The sequence below is a fragment of the Cannabis sativa genome, chromosome X (genome assembly GCF_029168945.1).
Source record: "Cannabis sativa cultivar Pink pepper isolate KNU-18-1 chromosome X, ASM2916894v1, whole genome shotgun sequence".
NCBI classification, from domain to species: domain Eukaryota; kingdom Viridiplantae; phylum Streptophyta; class Magnoliopsida; order Rosales; family Cannabaceae; genus Cannabis; species Cannabis sativa.
Window position 1 is genome coordinate 50748836 of NC_083610.1, and position 21002 is coordinate 50769837.

Sequence of the window (21002 nt, forward strand, 5' to 3'; positions counted from 1 at the left end):
ATCATTACCTGGTAACAGATACCCTTCTGGTTGTTCCATATATATGGCTCCATCAAGATTGCCATTTAGAAAAGCAGTCTTGACGTCTACTTTCCATATCTCAGAATCATATGTGGCAGGTATGGAAAGAAGAATGTGAATGGATTTAAGCATTACCACAGGAGAGAAGGTATCTTCATAGTCGATACCTTCTGGTTATGTGTAGCCTTTTGCCAGAAGCCTAGCTTTAGGGGCCTCTACCTTCCCTTCAACATTTTTCTTCTTCTTAAAAATTCACTTACACCCAATGGGGGTAAGGTCCTCAGGTGGAGTTTCATATACCTAGACTTTGTTGGTGCGCATGGAGTCCATCTCTGAATCTATGGCATTATTTAACTTGTCTAAGTCAGGGTCATCCATTGCTTCTTTGTAAGTCAATGGAACATCCTTGTTTGTGTCGAACACACGAACAAGTGCTTCATGTTCATAGTAGACACGCTGTCTCACAACCCTCCCACTACGACGATGTACAGGGATTTCCTTTGCAGGAACTGTGGTAACCGATGTTGGTCGTTCAACTAATGGTGCTGAAATTGTAGGTTCAAAACTCTCAGTTCTAATTTCCTTGATAACCACTAGACTACGTGGCTTGTGACTTTTCATATAGTCATGTTCAAGAAAAGTAGCATTTGTAGAATCAAATACCTTATTATCTTGATGACTATATAAATAAGCACCTTGAGTCTCATCTAAATATCCTACAAGTATACACACTTCAGTCTTAGGAGCAAGCTTCCATAACTTGGGTTTAAGAGCATGAGCAGGAAAACCCCAAATACAGAAATGTTTCAACTTGGGTTTTGTTCCATTCCATAATTCTATTAGAGTATTGCTTATGTTGTTCGAGGGTACTACATTCAAAATGTAAGTAGCCGCCAAAAGTGCGTATCCCCAGAAGTTCAGTGGCAGTGATGAGTAGCACATCATCAATCTTACCATGTCTAACAAGGTCCAGTTTCTTCTCTCTGCAACACCATTTTGCTAAGGTGTTCTAGGTGTTATGAGTTGGGACAAGATCTCTTCTTCCAACAAATAGTCTTTGAATTCAAAATCTAGATCCTCACCACCACGATCTGATCAAAGTTTATTCCTGATTTACCTAATTTCTTTTCAGCCATGGCCTTGAATTCTTTAAACTTTCCAAGAATTTCAGACTTTTTGGCCATTAGGTAAGTATGAACGTATCTAGAATAATCATTAATGAAAGTGATGAAATATTCATAACCACCTCGAGCTTGAATATTAATAGGTCCATACACATAGCTGTGTACAAGCTCAAGTTGTTTTTTTTTGGCTCTATTGCCTTTTGTACAAAAAAAAAGTCTTTTTTCCATCTTGCCTTCAAGACAAGACTCGCATACCGGAAGAGTTCTAACTTTTAGTTCTCTCAAAGGACCATCCTTTGTTAACCAGTTTATTCTGTCTAGCCCAATATGGCCTAAATGTAGATGCCATAGATACGTTTCATCATAATTAAAAATCTTTTGGCTCTTATTCGATTGAGGCAATGCTATTCTAAACAATTCATTATTTAAAATTAATTGCTCACTTGGCTTGAGCACATAAAGTTTGTTTCTCTATTTAGCAGAACAAATACGCATATTTGGAAATAATAATCTCATTATTAATAAAACCAATATTGAAAAATTGTTTATGCAAAAGAGATAAAGAAATAATATTCTTGGTACATTTGGGAATAAAATAAATATTGTTCAATAACAAAAATTTATTGTCAAATTTCAAACAGACTCTACCAACACCCTTGGTAGACACTTGTGCTCCATTAACCACGTGCATAGTCACTTCTCCATCGGCCAGTTCCATTGACAATTTAAGTATTTGCATAGAAGAATAAATATGATTAGTGTCACTCGAATCAACAATCCATAAGGATTTATCATCTTCCACTAAGTTAGCTTCAAGAATGAATAAATCATATTTACCTTTCTTAAGCTCTAAGAGATAGTTGTTACAGTTTCTCTTCCAGTGTCCCATTATGCAACAATGAAAACACTTGCCTTTATGCTTCTTGTCCTTAGACTTAGGGCTAGCTTTGTTCTTCTTGGCCTTGGGTGACTTCTTGCCTTTGGGCTTGCCACTGTCGTTGTCCTTACTGTTCTACTTCTTTTTCTTACTAGAAGAAGGAGGAGAGTTGGATTTTGCTTCAATGACGTTTGATTCCCCTTCCTTGAACTTATCCCTGTTAAGATTCTCAAACACAGTCAACTTATTCAACAAATTGAGTAATGCTAAACTCTAGCTTATTCATCACATAGTTTGTGTTGAAAGCTTTGAAGCAAGGAGATAGCGACTCAAGGATCATACTTACTTGAGTCATGTCGTCTATGATAGCCCCATGTGTCTCAGCTTCATGCATTAGCTCAATCATGTGCAATACATGAGATCGTACAGGGACACCCTTCTTCATCTTACAATTCATGTAGCTACGAGTAGCATCATGTCTTGTTTGATTTTACTGCTGCCCAAACATGGCCTAGAATTCACTATTTGAGATGCATTCTCCATGTTCTCATGCATCTTACATAGAACATTGTCCATACTTACAAGCATGAAACATTTGGCCTTGTTGTTAGATTAAATCCAAGCATCATATACGTCTTGAATATTTTTTGGGGCATTGGCAGCGGGCTCCTCAGAATGCTCCTCGGTTAGGAAAAATTTATGATTCTTACAAATCAGGATTAATTTCAAATTTGATTTCTATTTATAAGGTTATCACCATTTAGTTTTTTAAGTGCTAGTAAAGTAGTAAGAGGATTTGACATAGTTGATATGACTAAAAATAAATAAAGTAACATAATGATTATGCATGAATAATAAATATAATTTTAGAATTGCTGTAAATGTGATGCATGAGTGCATACAAGTAAAATACATAAAATCTTGTTTAAGTTATTCCACGATAAAGCTCTTTGACAATTGATCGCCGCCTTAGGGTCAGTATCGAGTCAATTTCATTAAGCCTATAAGATACATCTCATCTTTATTATTTTGAAACCTAAATATCTCATATTTTATTTTCAAAATATAAAGAAACGCTTTTGACCAAGTTAAAAACTAATCACTATGAAGCTTGGTTGCACTTTGTGAGTGTAACCCATTATTTTAGATTTCATGACTTAACTTAGTGTGTCTCCTTAAGGGTCAATGTCACACTAAAATACATCACTTCCTCTTATCTTAATCAAGAGATCAAACATGAGCAACAGTATAGACAAATACTTTCCTTAGGGGGACAAAAATAAAACCATCTCGAGGCCAGTCTATTCTCCCTTGGGACTGACTAATAATGGAGGTCGTAGGTTATATTGACATGTACTCCTTCTCCCACTCACTATTTTAGGTTAATGTGTTTTGTTTATTAATTCTTAGTATTAATACATATTAACTACTTTAATAATTATGATTAATTCATTTATAATAAAATCCTCAAATTATAAATAAATTACCTGTCATAATTATTAAATCTAAATTAACTCTTTAATTCATAATTAAAAACTCTTGCAAACATAATCTGGTTTTTTAGAGTCTTCAAAACCAGGAGGTTATACCATATACACATCTTCTTCGAGATAACCATTTAGAAAAGTATTATTGATGTCAAGTTGTCTTATGGTCCAATTTCTTGACACTGCAATGGTCAAAATGATTCTTACTGTTGATGCTTTAATGACTGGACTGAATGTTTCACTAAAATTAATACCTAGTCTTTGGTGAAAACCCTTGGCAACTAGTCTAGCCTTGAGTCTCTCAATTGTCCCATCTTGTCTGAGTTTTATTTTATAGACCCATTTGTTTCCAATTAGGTTGAACTCGGGTGAGTAAGGCACTAGCACCCATGTTTTCTTCCTTTCTAAGGCCACAACTTCTATTGACATAGCAGTTGTCGACTCCTTTGAGCTGAGTGCTTCCTCCGAATTCCATGGTTCTTCTGTAAGTTGATTCCATTTTGCTTTGCTAAGATAAACCTTTAGTTTGAAGATGCCTGTAACACCCTAACTAGCCTAGGCGTGTTACGTGATTTTTAAACATACTGTGCAGCTCGTTGCTAATCAACGAGGTTTATGGAAATCGTGATTAATTAAAATTTTTCTTTTTAATTAAAACTTATAATATTTCATACAAAATACTCGGGATCCTGATTACAAAATACTTTACAAAAGTTAATTAATTCTTTACAAAATATTTGTCGCCCAGCGACTAACTACAAAAGCGCTGCTATCGCGAGGACCGTACGCTCCAGGCCTAACCGCCCCGACATGTACAATCTTCATCGGCTCGTCCTCACGGTTCCTCAGCTTTGGCCTTGCCCTTACCTACACATAAACATAGCACTGTGAGTCGACAGACTCAGTAAGAAAAGCATAAATCATAAAACATACATAAATCCTGGGTTATGATCAGACGCCCATACCCCTGACCACAACCCTAACTCCCGTGTCCCACATGGTACTGAGTCTCGAACGTTCGTACAACGGTACTTTTGATAGAGTAACAGCCTATACTCGGTACACTGGTCATACTCCAGTTGCTAGTCATACTCTAGCCTTACCGATGTGTTACAGTATCAGCCTATACTCGGTACGCTAGTCATACTCTAGCTGCTAGTCATACTCTAGCCTTACCGATGTGATACAGCCAAACAGTAGAGTACCATCGACCATAATATCAGCCTATACTCGGTACGCTAGTCATACTCTAGTCGTACCGATGAGATACCGTCGAATGGTACGAAGCCAACATACATATCTAATGTAATCTAACAGGCTTCCTAACATGCATGCTAAACATGTAAATACATATGCATACTATTATACTAATCTTACCTCGATTCTGAATTCAAGTGTGCCGGTCAACCTGAGTAGAACGAACTGCTCAACAATTTACAGGCTCCTAAACCATAATAATCACTACACTGATAAGTGACACGCTAAATCACTTCCCGGGGACTTAAACTAGAAACTAAAAGTTTCCCTATCGATAAAAAGCATGGCAATACCCTAAACAACACAAAATTGGGAAGAACTAGGGTTCCGAGAAAATTCCCAACCGGCAGACCGGTTCTACAACCGGAATTCCAGTTCTGGGAAGAACCCAGAACACCAACCGGAATTCCAGTTCCTACAAGCCAAACTGAACCGGAATTCCGGTTCAGTGCAGGAAACCTAAAAATTTTCATATCTCATGCAATTCAACCCCAAATCATACAAAACTCTCCAGACCTGCTATACACATCCCAAAGAACAAATCCAAAGCAACAAAACCGAGCTTCATGCATAAATACACAAACTACCATTAAAGCTCCAAGCTTTGAGTTCAAAACTCAAGCTTGACTAAATCTCACTAACATGCCTCAAAACTTGATTTAATCTACTCAAACAAGCATAGAATAACTGCAGAAAACATCCATAAACCATAACAACAACTACAACAACCAAATTCACCATTTCACTTTCAAAATCATAGTTTTTGAGCCAAAACTCCAAAATTGAACAAAAGTAACAAGCATGCATCAAAACCTATCCTATTTCACTTAATTAACCATTTTAAATCTTAGGAAAACAACAATAAACAATAACAACAGCCACAACCACAATTCAACAAGTATGCATTAACTCATTTTTTAGTTAAACTTCAAGAAAACAAGGAAAAACTTGAACAAAGATTACCTCCACTAGAATTACTCTAAGATTGATGGAAATCACTTGAATTAGCAAGGAAAATCATAGCCCTAGCAGCTCCCAAGCAAGGCTGAAAGAGAGAGAGAGAGAGAGAGAGAGAGAGAGAGAGAGAGAGAGAGAGAGAGAGAGAGAGAGAGAGAGAGAGAGAGAGAGAGAGAGAGAGAGAGAGAGAGAGAGAGAAATGCAAAAATTGCTTTCTTTTTCCAATTTTGAATAAAAAGAGTTATAACATTCATTTTTCTTTATTTTATTCAGCCAAAGCAACATGAAAATCAGATTACTTAACATATTATAAAAATCCATAAAAGACAACTCTCATAAAGGCAAATGACAATTTTGCCCTTCCAACACTAAAAGGGGTAAAAGAGGACTTAAGGGTATTTTGGGAAAACTCTAAATTCCCGATTAATCCCGACATTCCCAATGTCTAAATAAACTGCCCCAATACCAAAATACTAAATTGTGATTCTAGTGAGCCATACATCGCGTTCCATGTTGTCGGGCACCGAAAATGCAAAATTATGAAATTTCACTATAAGACATAAAAATGCATTCAGAATTCAAATATAACAATATAAATAAGTATTTAAATATCCATAAATTATTTCATAATTAAATCTTAATTAATTACTAATTTCCAAATTAAACTAAGCAGTATTTACGACTATCCCCACCTTAAAAGGATTTCGTCCCCGAAATCTAATCTAAACAACTCTGGATATTGAGCTCTCATGTCTGATTCTAGCTCCCAGGTGGTTTCCTCCACCTTGCTATTTCTCCAGAGTACCTTGACCAACGCTGTGGTCTTATTCCGAAGGACTTTTTTTTTATCCATGATCTACACTGGCTGTTCTTCATATGTCATGTCTGGCTGCAGCTCAAGACTCTCATAACTAAGTATATGAGTAGGATCTGAAACGTATTTTCTCAACATAGAGACGTGGAATACGTTGTGAACCGCTGAAAGAGCTGGAGGCAACGCTAACCGATATGCCACTTGACCAACCTTCTCGAGAATCTCGAAAGGTCCTATAAACCTAGGGCACAACTTGCCTCTTTTCCCGAAACGTTTGATCCCCTTCATTGGAGACACCCGTAAAAACACATGGTCCCCTACTCGAAACTCAACATTTCTGTGTTTCGGATCTGCATAACTTTTCTGTCTACTCTGAGAGGCAAGCATTCTAGCTTTAATTTTCTCAATTGCCTCATTGGTCCGCTGCACTGACTCTGGACCTAGGTATTTTCTCTCCCAAGTCTCATCCCAGTGGATGGGAGACCTACACTTCCTACCATATAACAACTCATAGGAAGCCATCCCTATCGTACTCTGATAACTGTTGTTGTATGAAAATTCTATTAACAGTAGATATTTACTCCAAGAGCCTTCAAAGTCCATAACACAGGCTTGTAACATGTCCTCCAATATCTGAATCGTCCTTTCGGATTGTCCATCTGTCTGAGGATGGAATGCTGTACTGAACTTTAGTTTCAAACCCATTGCTCGTTGCAAACTCTGCCAAAATTTGGAGGTGAACTTTGGATCTCTATCCGAAACTATAGACTTCGGTACCCCGTGAAGCCTTACTATCTCTTTAACATACAATTCTGCCAACTCGTCCACTGAGTAGGTTGTTCCAACAGGCAGAAAATGAGCAGACTTCGTGAATCGATCCACCACAACCCAGATGGAATCGAACAAACCTGTGGTTCTAGATAACCCAACCACGAAGTCCATCGTGATATCCTCCCACTTCCATTCAGGTAGGGTTAAAGGCTGTAACAACCCTGCTGGTCTCTGATGTTCAGCCTTAATCTGCTGACAGGTTAGGCATCTCGATACGAATTCTACCAAATTCTTCTTCATACCGCTCCACCAGAAGTAGGGTTTAAGATCCTGATACATCTTGGGTGTGCCGGGATGCAAGGAATATGGGGTAGAATGAGCCTCTTCGAAGATTTAATTCCTGAGTTCCACACTATCCGGAACACAAACCCTAGCTTTATACAATAGCATCCCGTTGTCTGACACTGAAAAATCCCTGGCTTGACCAGCTGAAACCTCTTCTCTGACCTTTACTAACTCTGGATCAGTCATCTGAGCGACTTTAATTCTTTCTAACAGATCAGATTGCAACGTCAAGTTGTGAAGCTTGCCTACCACAAACTCAATGCTAGATCTGACCATGTCCTCTGCTAACTGAGGTGAGATCTGAATCATGGTAGCTACCTGACTGGGACCTTTCCTGCTCAAGGCATCGACAACTACATTGGCCTTCCCGGGGTGATAAAGAATCTAACAATCGTAATCCTTCACTAACTCCAACCAACGGCTCTGTCTCATATTCAAATATTTCCGAGTAAAGAAATATTTGAGGCTTTTGTGGTCGGTATAAATTTCACACCTTTCTCCATAAAGGTAATGCCGCCAGATCTTCAATGCAAAAACTACCGTGACCAATTCTAGGTCATGAGGCGGGTATCTCTGTTCATAATCCTTTAACTGACAGGAGGCATAAGCGATAACCCGATCGGCTTGCATCAGTACACACCCCACACCCTGTCTGGATGCATCGCAATAAACCATAAACTTTTCTTTGTCAGAAGGCAAAGCTAGCACTGGAGCTGTAATCAACCTCTGTTTCAGCTCCTGAAAGCTAGCCTCACATTTGTCTGACCATACAAATCGCTGATTCTTCTTAGTAAGCTCGGTTAAGGGTGTTGAGATCTTAGAAAATCCTTCCACAAACTGACGATAATAACCGGCTAAACCCAAGAAGCTTTTACTTTCTATCACTGTCTTCGGTCTTGGCCAATCCCTGACGGATTCTATTTTCCCTCGATCCACTTTGATCCCATCTTTGCTAATAATGTGCCCTAAGAAAGACACCTGAGATAGCCAAAATTCATATTTCTTGAATTTGGCATAAAGCTTGTGTTCTCGAAGCCGTTGCAGAACCAACTGAAGATGTAACTCGTGCTCCTCTTCTGATTGAGAGTACACAAGGATGTCGTCAATAAACACAATTACACAGATATTGAGGAAATCCTTGAATACTCTATTCATCAAATCCATAAATGTTGCAGGAGCATTGGTTAGTCCAAATGACATAACCAAGAATTCGTAATGTCCATACCTAGTACGAAAAGTCGTCTTCGGAATGTCCTCCTCTCGAATTTTCAACTGATGATAACCTGATCGAAGATCAATCTTGAAGAAGACCGTCTTCCCCTGAAGTTGATCGAAAAGATCATCGATCCTAGGTAATGGATATTTATTCTTCACTGTTAGCTTGTTTAACTCCCGATAGTCGATGCACATTCTCATAGACCCATCCTTCTTCTTGACAAATCATACCGGAGCTTCCCAGGGTGACACACTAGGCCGAATAAACCCTATGTCAAGTAACCCTTGAAGTTGAATCTTCAATTCTTTAAGCTTAGCTGGAGCCATTCTGTAAGGAGCCTTGGAAACCGGTTCCACTCCAGGTGCTAAATCTATCACAAAGTCAATCTCCTGCTGAGGTGGTAAACCCGAAAGTTCCTCGGGAAAAACACCTAGAAATTCCCGAACCACTTTGATATCCTCTGGCCGAATGGTATCTGGCCGAGTGGTATCCACTACCACGGCCAGAAACCCTAAACAACCGCCACGCAGCAGTTCCCTAGCTGACCGGGCTGAAATCACCGGGATCCGAGATCCCTGAACTGAACTGACAAAAACAAATGGTTCTTCTCTTTCTGGTTGGAAAATTACCATTTTCCTTTTGCAGTCAATACTGGCTGAGTATTTAGATAGGAAATCCATTCCTAGAATAATATCAAAATCTACTAAGCTCATCTCTATTAGGTCAACACTTAACTCCCTACCGTCAATTCTGATCGGCATAGACCTAATCCACCTTTTTGAGATAACTAACTCTCCGCTAGGTAAAAGGGTTCCAAACCCTGATTCATATCTATCATGCGGTCTATCAAATTTACTAAAGATTCTGGCTGCCACATAAGAATGTGTGGCCCCAGAATCAAACAATACGGAATAAAAAGAATTATTAACTTAGAGCTGACCTGTCACCACTGAAGGGCTGGCTTCTGCATCAGCCTGCGTAATGGCGAACACCCTAGCTAGAGTGGGTCTCGCCAGAGCCTTTGGTGCTTCTGTTCTAAGTTGAGGGCAATCCCTCTTGTAGTGTCCGGGCATGCCGCACTGGAAGCACCCCTGCCCTCTACACTCACCCAGATGGTGCCTTTTACAACTGGGGCACTCTGGGTACGAAAAACGGGTCTCAGAACCACCCTGACGACTGCCTCGGTTCTGGTTCCCTCGGAAGCTCTTGTTCTGTCCCAAGCCACCGGTTGCAGTGGATGCTTTTCGTTTTTGGTCCATGGTCGAACCCCTACCCCCCAGCTAAAGCCTGATACAGGAGGGGTAGGAGGCCCGCCACTCACTGGAGTCCTAGCTGACTCAGTCATACACCCAACTGCGCCCTCAGCTCGCAGTGCTTTCTCCACCATCTCAGCATAGGTGGTCTTGTCATCTGTTGTAATCATCAAGTCATGCTTGATCTTCACATTCAGTCCATCAAGGTTTTTTTCCTTCTTGCTGAAATCGGTAGGCATAATTCCCAAGGCCAACCTCGCCAACCGATCAAACTGCGTCGTATACTCTGTCACACTCATATTTTCTTTCTGGGTTAGGTGAGTGAACTCTTTCCTCTTGGCACTTCTAACGGCCTCATTGTAATACTTCGCGTTGAAAAGTTCCTGGAACTTTTCCCAGGTCATCGTGGTGACATCGTGTATCATGGAAACCATGTCCCACCATACCAACGCATCCTCTTGAAACTGAAATGTGGCACACACCACTATGTCATTCCCGGTGACGCCCATGAAGTTCAATATCTTCGTAATCACTGTTAGCCACTGCTCGGCTTTCATGACGTCCGGACCTCCCAGAAAAATCGGAGGTGCCTGCTTGCAGAACCTTTCATACAGAGGTTCCATTCTATTCACCGCTACTACTGGTTCGGCCTGGACAACAGGGGCAGGTGCCACTTGAACTTCTGGACTAGGCACTGCAGGAGCACCTTGCTGTCTTATCCGCTGAATCTCGTTATCTTGTTCCTCAATTCTAGATTGCATTTCTACAAACCTATTTTCCCAGTTCTGGGCTTCCTGAGTGGCTTGGGCAGCCTGTGGCGGGTTAGCATCACCCCGACCACGAGCCCTGCCCCTGGGACCTCTACCTCAGCCCCGAGCATTTGGGGGAAACTGAGCTCCCTAACCTTGATTTGACCCGACCGAGTTGCCCTAACTCCTGGTATTTCGCCTGGCGTCCATCTAGTCTGAACAGCCTGCGAAACCAAGAGTTGGCATATCAGGTCATGATCAACGAGAGCTTACTAATGCCGCTTAATTTGAAAATTAAAAATATGCGACTATTCTACCATCAGGCTACTAACATGGTTCCTATCAGGCTTTTCTTAATTCATAATAATTAAAATAAGCTACTAAAGCAATAAAAGCTTACTGAACAGTAGAACGAGCTAACTGTTGATGATGATTGTACATGTCGCGATGATCTTCGGAAGACAACCTGCAGCTCTGATACCAAATTGTAACACCCTAACTAGCCTAGGCGTGTTACGTGATTTTTAAACGTACTGTGCAGCTCGTTGCTAATCAACGAGGTTTATGGAAATCATGATTAATTTAAATTTTGCTTTTTAACTAAAACTTATAATATTTCATACAAAATACTCAGGATCCCGATTACAAAATACTTTACAAAAGTTAATTAATTCTTTACAAAATATTTGTCACCCAGCGACTAACTACAAAAGCGCTGCTATCCCGAGGATCGTACGCTCTAGACCTAACCGCCCCGACATATACAATCTACATCGGCTCATCCTCACGGTTCCTCAACTTTGGCCTTGCCCTTACCTACACATAAACATAGCACTGTGAGTCGATAGACTCAGTAAGAAAAGCATAAATCATAGAACATACATAAATCCCGGGTTATGATCAGACGCCCATACCCCTGACCACAACCCTAACTCCCGTGTCCCACACGGTACTGAGTCTCGAACATTCGTACGATGGTACTTTTGATAGAGTAACAGCCTATACTCGGTACACTGGTCATACTCCAGTTGCTAGTCATACTCTAGCCTTACCGATGTGTTACAATATTAGCCTATACTCGGTACGCTAGTCATACTCTAACTGCTAGTCATACTCTAGCCTTACCGATGTGATACAGCCAAACAGTACAGTACCATGGAACATAATATCAGCCTATACTCGGTACGCTAGTCATACTCTAGTCGTACTGATGAGATACTGTTGAATGGTACGAAGCCAACATACATATCTAATGTAATCTAACAGGCTTCCTAACATGCATGCTAAACATGTAAATACATATGCTTACTGTTATACTAATCTTACCTCGATTATAAATTCAGGTGTGCCGGTCAACCTGAGTGGAACGAACTGCTCGGCGATTTACAGGCTCCTAAACCATAATAATCACAACACTGATAAGTGACACGCTAAATCACTTCCCAGGGACTTAAACTAGAAACTAAAAGTTTCCCTATCGATAAAAAGCATGGCAATACCCTAAAAAACACAAAAATGGGAAGAACTAAGGTTCCAAAAAAAGTCCCAACCGGCAGACCGGTTCTACAACGGGAATTCCGTTCTGGGAGGAACCCAGAACACCAACCAGAATTCCGGTTCCTACAAGCCAAACTGAACCGAAATTCCGGTTCAGTGCAGGAAACCTAAAAATTTTCATATCTCATGCAATTCAACCCCAAATCATACAAACCTCTCCAGACCTACTATACACATCCCAAAGAACAAATCCAAAGCAACAAAACCGAGCTTCATGCATAAATACACAAACTACCATTAAAGCTCCAAGCTTTGAGTTCAAAACTCAAGCTTGACTAAATCTCACTAACATGCCTAAAAACTTGATTTAATCTACTCAAACAAGCATAGAATAACTGTAGAAAACATCCATAAACCATAACAACAACTACAGCAACCAAATTCACCATTTCACTTTGAAAATCATAGTTTTTGAGCCAAAACTCCAAACTTGAACAAAAGTAACAAGCATGCATCAAAACCTATCCTATTTCACTTAATTAACCATTTTAAATCTTAGGAAACCAACAATAAACAATAACAACAGCCACAGCCACAATTCAACAAGCATGCATTAACTCATTTTTTAGTTAAACTTCAAGAAAACAAGAAAACTAGAATTACTCTAAGATTGATGGAAATCACTTGAATTAGCAAGGAAAATCAAAGCCCTAGCGGCTCCCAAGCAAGGCAAAGAGAGAGAGAGAGAGAGAGAGAGAGAGAGAGAGAGAGAGAGAGAGAGAGATAGAGAGAGACAGAGAGAGAGAGAGAGAGAGAGAGAGTTCTTGAGAGAAAAATGCAAAAATTGCTTTCTTTTTCCAATTTTGAATAAAAAGAGTTATAACATTCATTTTTCTTTATTTGATTCAGCCAAAGCAACATAAAAATCAGATTACTTAACATATTATAAAAATCCATAAAAGACAACTCTCATAAAGGCAAATGACAATTTTGCCCTTCCAACACTAAAAGGGGTAAAAGAGGACTTAAGGGTATTTTAGAAAAACTCTAAATTCCCGACTAATCCCGACATTGCCAATGTCTAAATAAACTGCCCCAATACAAAAATACTAAATTATGATTCTACTGAGCCATACACCGCGTTCCATGTTGTCGGGCACCAAAAATGCAAAATTATGAAATTTCACTATATGACATAAAAATGCATTCAGAATTCAAAAATAACAATATAAATAATTATTTAAATATCGATAAATAATTTCATAATTAAATCTTAATTAATTGCTAATTTCCAAATTAAACTAAGCGGTCTTTACGATGCCAGCCTTGGCTCTAGTGACCATAGGATGAGTTGGCACCTTTGGTTGTAAGACGTGAACTGGTACATTGGTTTCTTCTCCTTCTTGGTTTGTCTACATTGTTTCTGCAGCAACTCAACTAGTTGTTGGAATTTATTTTACCAGGATCTTAGATCTACTCATAAGTATGTTGTTTAACACCCTAAATATGAACTTTCTAAAACGATAAATAAACACATATAAAGTTAAGAAAACCTTACATTGATGGCAGCGGAATAATGTCTCCTTCCACTCAGATCTCTAACCCTTGTATCCTTTCTGTCGCAGAGCATTATCAAGACCTGAGCCCGAATGTCCTTCTCTTTTTATGTGATCCTTCATAGTCTTCCAATCTATGATTGAGGTACCACTTGCTGTGTGTGAGCACTACTCTATCACTGAGGGTTTCGAAATTTAGAAGAAGAAAAGAGAGAGGGTAGGTTCGGCTATAGAAGAGAGAGGGAAGGCTCAGTTTTCTGAAAAAGTAATTTTCTGACAGAAAGCTTGTTGAAAACTTATGAAAACTTGTTATTTGACTGAGCCATCACTTTCTATTTATAGGCAACTACTAGGTTTAGGTTAGTAATTATTTTGCATTAAAATAATGAAAATATCAATTTGAAAAACCATCCCAAGTGGTCGGCCATAGGTGTTAATGGGCCTCACTTAGTTTTTGCAGTTTTCACAAATTTTATTTCTATTTTCTCAAAAACGTCTATTTTCCAATTCCAACCATTTAAATGCCAAAACTAATTATTTAATAACTAAAATAAATTATTAAATAATATTGTCATTTAATTTAATTATTAATTAGACATATAAAGTCTATTAATAAATAAATAAACCTAGAATCTCTTTTCTTTACAATTTCACCCCTGCTTAGTGAAAATTCACAAATTAGACATAGTCTAATTTTAGAATTATAATTGATTAATCACAAATCAATTATTGAGTCTTACAAGCAGTATAGTCTCAACTAGAATGGGGACCATGGATCTATATGCTGAGCTTCCAATAAGTGAACCGAATTTACTAGGTAAATCCCTACTTATTAATTCTTCGTTGAATCCACTCTTAGAACTTAGAATTGCACTCTCAGACTTATATAGAGCATATTATATGTTCCACGATATAGATATGCTATCTCATTTAACCATTGTTATAATGTTATTGTGATCAAAGATCCTCTATATAGATGATTTACATCGAGATGGGATAATTTTACCGTTCTCACCCCTCAACGTATTTCGCCCCTTAAAACACTTAGCTACCTGTAAATGATGTTTAGTGATCTAATAATTAGTCACTTAAACAAAAAGCTCATCCATTTACTTCTATTTAGCTAAGCTCGAAGGGAATCATCACTTAACTTCTATACACCAGTAGAAGCTATAGATTCCATATTTATGTTCAGCACTCCCACTCAATCATACTATCATGTTCCCAAAATATACGTATTACCCTGACCCAAAAGTAGGCTTAACTAATAAATCAAAGAACATGAATAGCACTCCTGAGTTGAGCCTATGCATATCAGGATTTAGATTCTTTTAATCTTAAGATCAACTACTGATATTGACTTGGAAAGATATGACGGTAAGTTTATAATATCTTAACTAAGTTGCAATATCGGTCTAGTCCAATGTATACTCCATACATTCGAAACTAGTATACTTTAGCAATGTCCTGGAAAGAACATAACACTTACTCCAAGTGTAAGTACACATCATCGCTGATTATCACATTAGTGTAAATCCAAAACACTGATGAAACAGGGACTTAGTCTTTTGATTCATATGATCACAATCACATTCCACTGTGTTGACGATACTGTAATTGTGAATAAACATATGATCTGGACTTAACTGATTTTGTGTGTAAATGTAATAAACATATTAAACCATTAGCATGTAAAACTCATGCAAACATAAATCACTTCAAATTTCTTATATTGATAACTAATCAGATTGTAAAGGGTTTTATTTAGGGCACAAAACCCAACAAACTCCCACTTGCACTAACATAAAACAAAGTGTGCAAATAAGTCAATCATATGTCTTGATATTCAGATCAAGTGTAGTATATTTGAATCCACCCAAACTTCTGGAAACTAGTTCATAAAATATTTATGAAACATCCTTTACTATATGCTTTACTCATCAAGGGATACTGAAATCCTTACTTTTTTAAAATACATCTGAATAAACAGAAGACATATCTCTCATATTTTAAAATATGGAATTGAGATAATACAGTGTAGACTTTTCTTCAGTAATATAACTTTTTGGTAATTTCGAATTTACAAAGTTATAATTCTGCTCTGGTAGAGCTTGAAATATTATGGAATAATTCCTCCACCCCCAGAGTAACCACCATCTCAAAATTTGAATGAGTTGGGGTAGATATAAGGATAACTGATATACAGTTCCTTAATATCTAACATATAGATCACTTTCATAAATCTTTCTTGAATAACTTCTAATGTTCCTTATTTGATTACATCTCAGATAGCTACCACTCAATAGCAGATGTCTGGTTAAATAATACTTTTAACCTCTGATTGTTTGGAGAGTTATCTAGTTGTGACTTTTGTATTAGTCTGAAACTTTAAGTTTCTTTTAAGACTAAATCATCAACATAGCAGACTAATATTTGAAGTGAAAAATACTTGCTTGAGATTAAGTAATCAAAATTAAGATACCATAAAATGTTATGAGGATTAAGAATTCTTGGTTCAAGTCATTCGAATAGACTGAACTAGAATTCTATTATCTTATTCTCATAATTCTGATAAGTAATATCTATCCACATGAATGGTTAGATTTGCTTTTCAGTAGTGTTCTTAAGTTCCTATCACAAGTGTCAACCTAATGAAGATGGGTAAAGAATTTTAAAATTCTCCCACTCAATTAAGGTAGTCTGAAACATTATCAAAGAACTTTTATAGGTATTATTATTTACTACAATAGTAAAACAATATTGGAACATACAATCAAGATCAAGGATTTATACTGATAATAGCTAATTCATTATATTACTTCCATGTTTAAAGAAAATATGTGTTACATAGGGTATTGTGGATAGACTCCACCCCTAAGTATATAGAGATTATGATCCACCCCTAAAGGTTGTAAAGATCATGATTCTCTAAGTGTTGTAGAGATTATGTGGAGTTGAATACAGTCCAGAGTTCATTAGATATAAAAGATCGTTGAACTGCATAGTTTTCTTAAATTTTCTCCACCCCTATCAGATCAAAAGATCCTATTAAACAAATTCTTAATAATTGTATTAGAATTAACAATTATTAATAAACATAGAAATAATTTCTAGTGTTTATTTAATATAACTCTATGAAGAGTTGTAAATATTATAGAATTTGCATCAATAATAAAAAAAACTTACACATACAAACATATAAATATAATGTGGTAATTGTGTTGAAAGATAAAGTAAATGAAGCTCAATCTCATAAATTGCAATTTGTTTGATTAGAAAATAAAATAAACTTTATTAATAATAATAAAAAAAAAGTATTGCAACATTATGAGAAAAACAGGGATAAAATCCCTAACTAAAATTCGAAATTCAAATGGTCTTTAAACTAAAACAATTAATTCAAAATTAGATAAATGAGCTTCATCTTCATCTTGGACGATCTTCACCCTTTGTCCAGCTTTCCGATCCAACTCATGAAGATAGCATCTGAGTTCAAGTAGCTTGGCCTATAAGTAGAAGAAACAAATAAACAAAGTTAGTCCAGAATCAATAATCCAATTGGATAATAATTCACTAAAACTCTTAAAGTTTATAGAAAGAAATACCTTGTTTCTTTGCAAGAAGTTTAGGACATTGGGGTTTCCAATGACCTTTCTCATTGCAGTAGAAACACTTTCTTTTGAGTGCATCACCAGAAGCTGCAGCCTTTTTTGTTTTTCATGGCTTTGGCACGCTTCTTGGTGTTTCTCCACTTCTTCTTAGACTTGGGTTTAGAAGCAGAGGCAACATTTGCCTCAGGTTTGACCGTCCCATTACCATTGCCAGAATTTTGAGGTTTACTCCCTTTCTTCTTGGGTCCTCCAATCAAATTTTCATATGTCTGAAGGTCATTGACTAACTCATGAAAGTCTATGTCCTTTTTATTCATGACATAATTTGATGTATAGGGCAGAAATGCGGAGTCAGACTATTCAAGATAAGGCTTACTTGAGTAGTGTGATTCATTTCAGCACCATGATCCTGGGCTTCTTGGAAATAACTTACCATGAGGAGAACATGATCACGCACGTTTTGATGGGGTTTCATCCGTGCATTGATGTATTTCTTAGTCGCGTCGAAGCGAGACTGAAGAGATGCCCTACCGAATAGCTCAGTTAACTTCGTCATAACTTCAGCAGCCTTTTCGGTTTTAGAAAACCAAGTTTTAAGGGTGTTAACCATGCTGGAAAGCATAAATTATAGAGCTTTGTCATTTGCTTTCTGCCAACGCTCATACTTTTCTTTCACAGCTTTGCATGCACTGTCCCCCGGCACTTCTAGAGACGGCTCAGTTAACACAAACAAGGCACTTTCTCCTATGAGAGCAATATTAATGTTCTCATTCCATTTTGGAAAGTTAGATCCATTTAGCTTATTTTCGGTCAAGAGTGATAACATGGAATTCATCATGGTTATACATGATACTACAAAATAATAAATAGAAATCAATAATGGTTTAACACAAAATCCAATTCAGAAATTATAAGCACATAGCATGTAGAAATGATAAGAGAAAATACTACAAAAAATACAATTCTAAATAATTTCCAAGGTTTTCAACAAACTGATATCAGTGTCCCGTTTAGGATAGAGTCAAAGCTACCATCTATTGAATAGAGTTGTCAGCTCATCTAAAATGTTAAACATTCTAGCAACCTTTTATTCGATCAAGATTGGAATCCAGCGTTGTCCCGTTTAGGCGAGAGTCAAGGCTATTCTATCTTATGAGCTTCTACCATTGTTTCATATTTTGCAAGTCAAATATAGTCGCCACCATTAGGGTGATCCATACCATATAAAACACTTACAAAGCTACTTATCTTTCGAGATTAAACGGTGCGAACTTGCTAATGAACGTTCCTCCATTAGGAAGGATTACTCACTAAAACAAACGCTATGTAAAACCAACAATGGAGATCGAATATAATAATAATAATAAAGCTCATTCTTTAAAATGTATTTTCTTTATTATTTTAATAAAATATATTCATTAAATATCGAATTTAGAATTAAAATTGTAAATAAGAATTTTATTTAATATTTATAAAATTATACTTAGATGGTGATTGAAATAAATTGAATTATTTTCATCTTAGTAATAATTTTGATATATAAATATTAAGAAATTATTTAAGTTGTATTAATTTAAATTAATTTGCAACTTAAAATAAATTTTCATGAGAATATATTTATTGTATTTCGAAAAAGAAAGTATAAAACTATACTATTTTTCGAAAATACTTAAATAATAAATACTTAAGAAAAATACTTCAAGCAAAAATATCACCTATCTAGATTTTCCTCTTGACTAATTAATTCAATTTCTAATAATATACTTTAATTCATTTATTCTAAATTAATCAATAAATGAAAAAATCATTGATTTAAGTTGGTCCAAGAATTAATTAAAATAACTAATTAATTTACAACTTAATCTATTTTTCAAGATAAATTCAAAATCATCTTGCATTATTAAATGCAATTTCGAAATTGATTAATAAAATAAAGAATATATTTTGAAAATTATTTAAATTTAAGTTGAAAAAATAAATTTCAACTTAAAAAAAAATAATTTTCTATTTAATTTAGTGTCATGAAAAAGAAATATTTAAGTATCATGATGAAAATCAACTTAGATATTTAATTTTTCAATTTAATTAAATGTATTAAATTCAAGAAATAAATAATTAAGTGTAAAGAAGGCTTAATTATTAATTTCTAGTTTAATACTAGGAAAAATATACTTAAATAAATTGTACCAAAATTAATTATTTAAATAATTAATTTCACAATGTATAATATTTTCCTATTTAATATTAGAAATAATAAGTAGTCTAGAATTACTATCTAGAAAAGATACTTATATCTTATTTCACTATCTTTTCCACAAAAATTTGAAAAATATCTAATTTAAGTTACAATAGAAAAAATCTAGAACTTAAATATTTTCAAATTTAAATTTAATTAAATATCAAAAAATTAAGTTGTAACCACTTAATTTGAAAAATATTCCATTTTAAGTTTAAAACTAACTTAAAAAATATCTTAAGAATCTTTAATAACTAATGCCTAGAATTCCTTAACTTAATTTTAAATTTAAATAAAATATTCAAATTTAAGTTAGATAAGAAAAATCAGTTAATATAACTAATTTATAACTTAAATAAGAATATTTAATTAAATAAGCTCCAGAAAGAATCTAGTTAGTTAAAATTCTTTATTTAATTAAATACAAGAAAAATACAAATAGTTTGTCTAGAAATAATATCTAAAACTAAGAGTGTTTTTCTTAAAATTAACTTTAAAATATTTAAATGAAAATAAATTTCATATATTTTAAAAGTTAATTATGTTGCTAATCAATTTTATTAGGTTAAACTAATTTAATTAACCTAGCACAGCTATTCAAATCAGGCAAATGGGCCTTCACAATTGGGGTAGTTCATGTGAGGGGGAGCTAGGTTTAGTATGTCGTACCCACTTCTAATGGCCCCCAACTCTCACACAAGGCCCAAAAGAGAGGAATTTAACCTTAAAATAAATAACTGTTATTAATTGAATAGGTCCAAGTACTAAATGGACCTAAATAAAATCTATCATGGTGTGACATTTTATTTAGCAACAACTTATATGCATCTATATAATAAAATAAACATATAGGCTCACACAGGCACACATTTGGATGGATCCTATCATGTTGCTAGGTCATACACAGATGAAAGAAGATTATAAAATTTACCTGTTACAAATTATTTACTTGATCAATTGAACCATAGGTTAAAATCAGATCATTGGATCTGTCAACAAGTTAACCATGGCTATTTGCAATCAAGCAATAATAGGTTTTATAAAACTTACACATAAGCTAAAACACATACTCCTGCAACAAGGTTAGCTGGATAGTTGGATATAGGATTTATTTAATTTTAAATAATTAAATTTAAAAAAAAAATAATTAAATAATAAAAAAATAATATTTAATTTTCGAATAAAAATAAAATATATATATATTTTCGAAATTAATAATAAAATAATATTT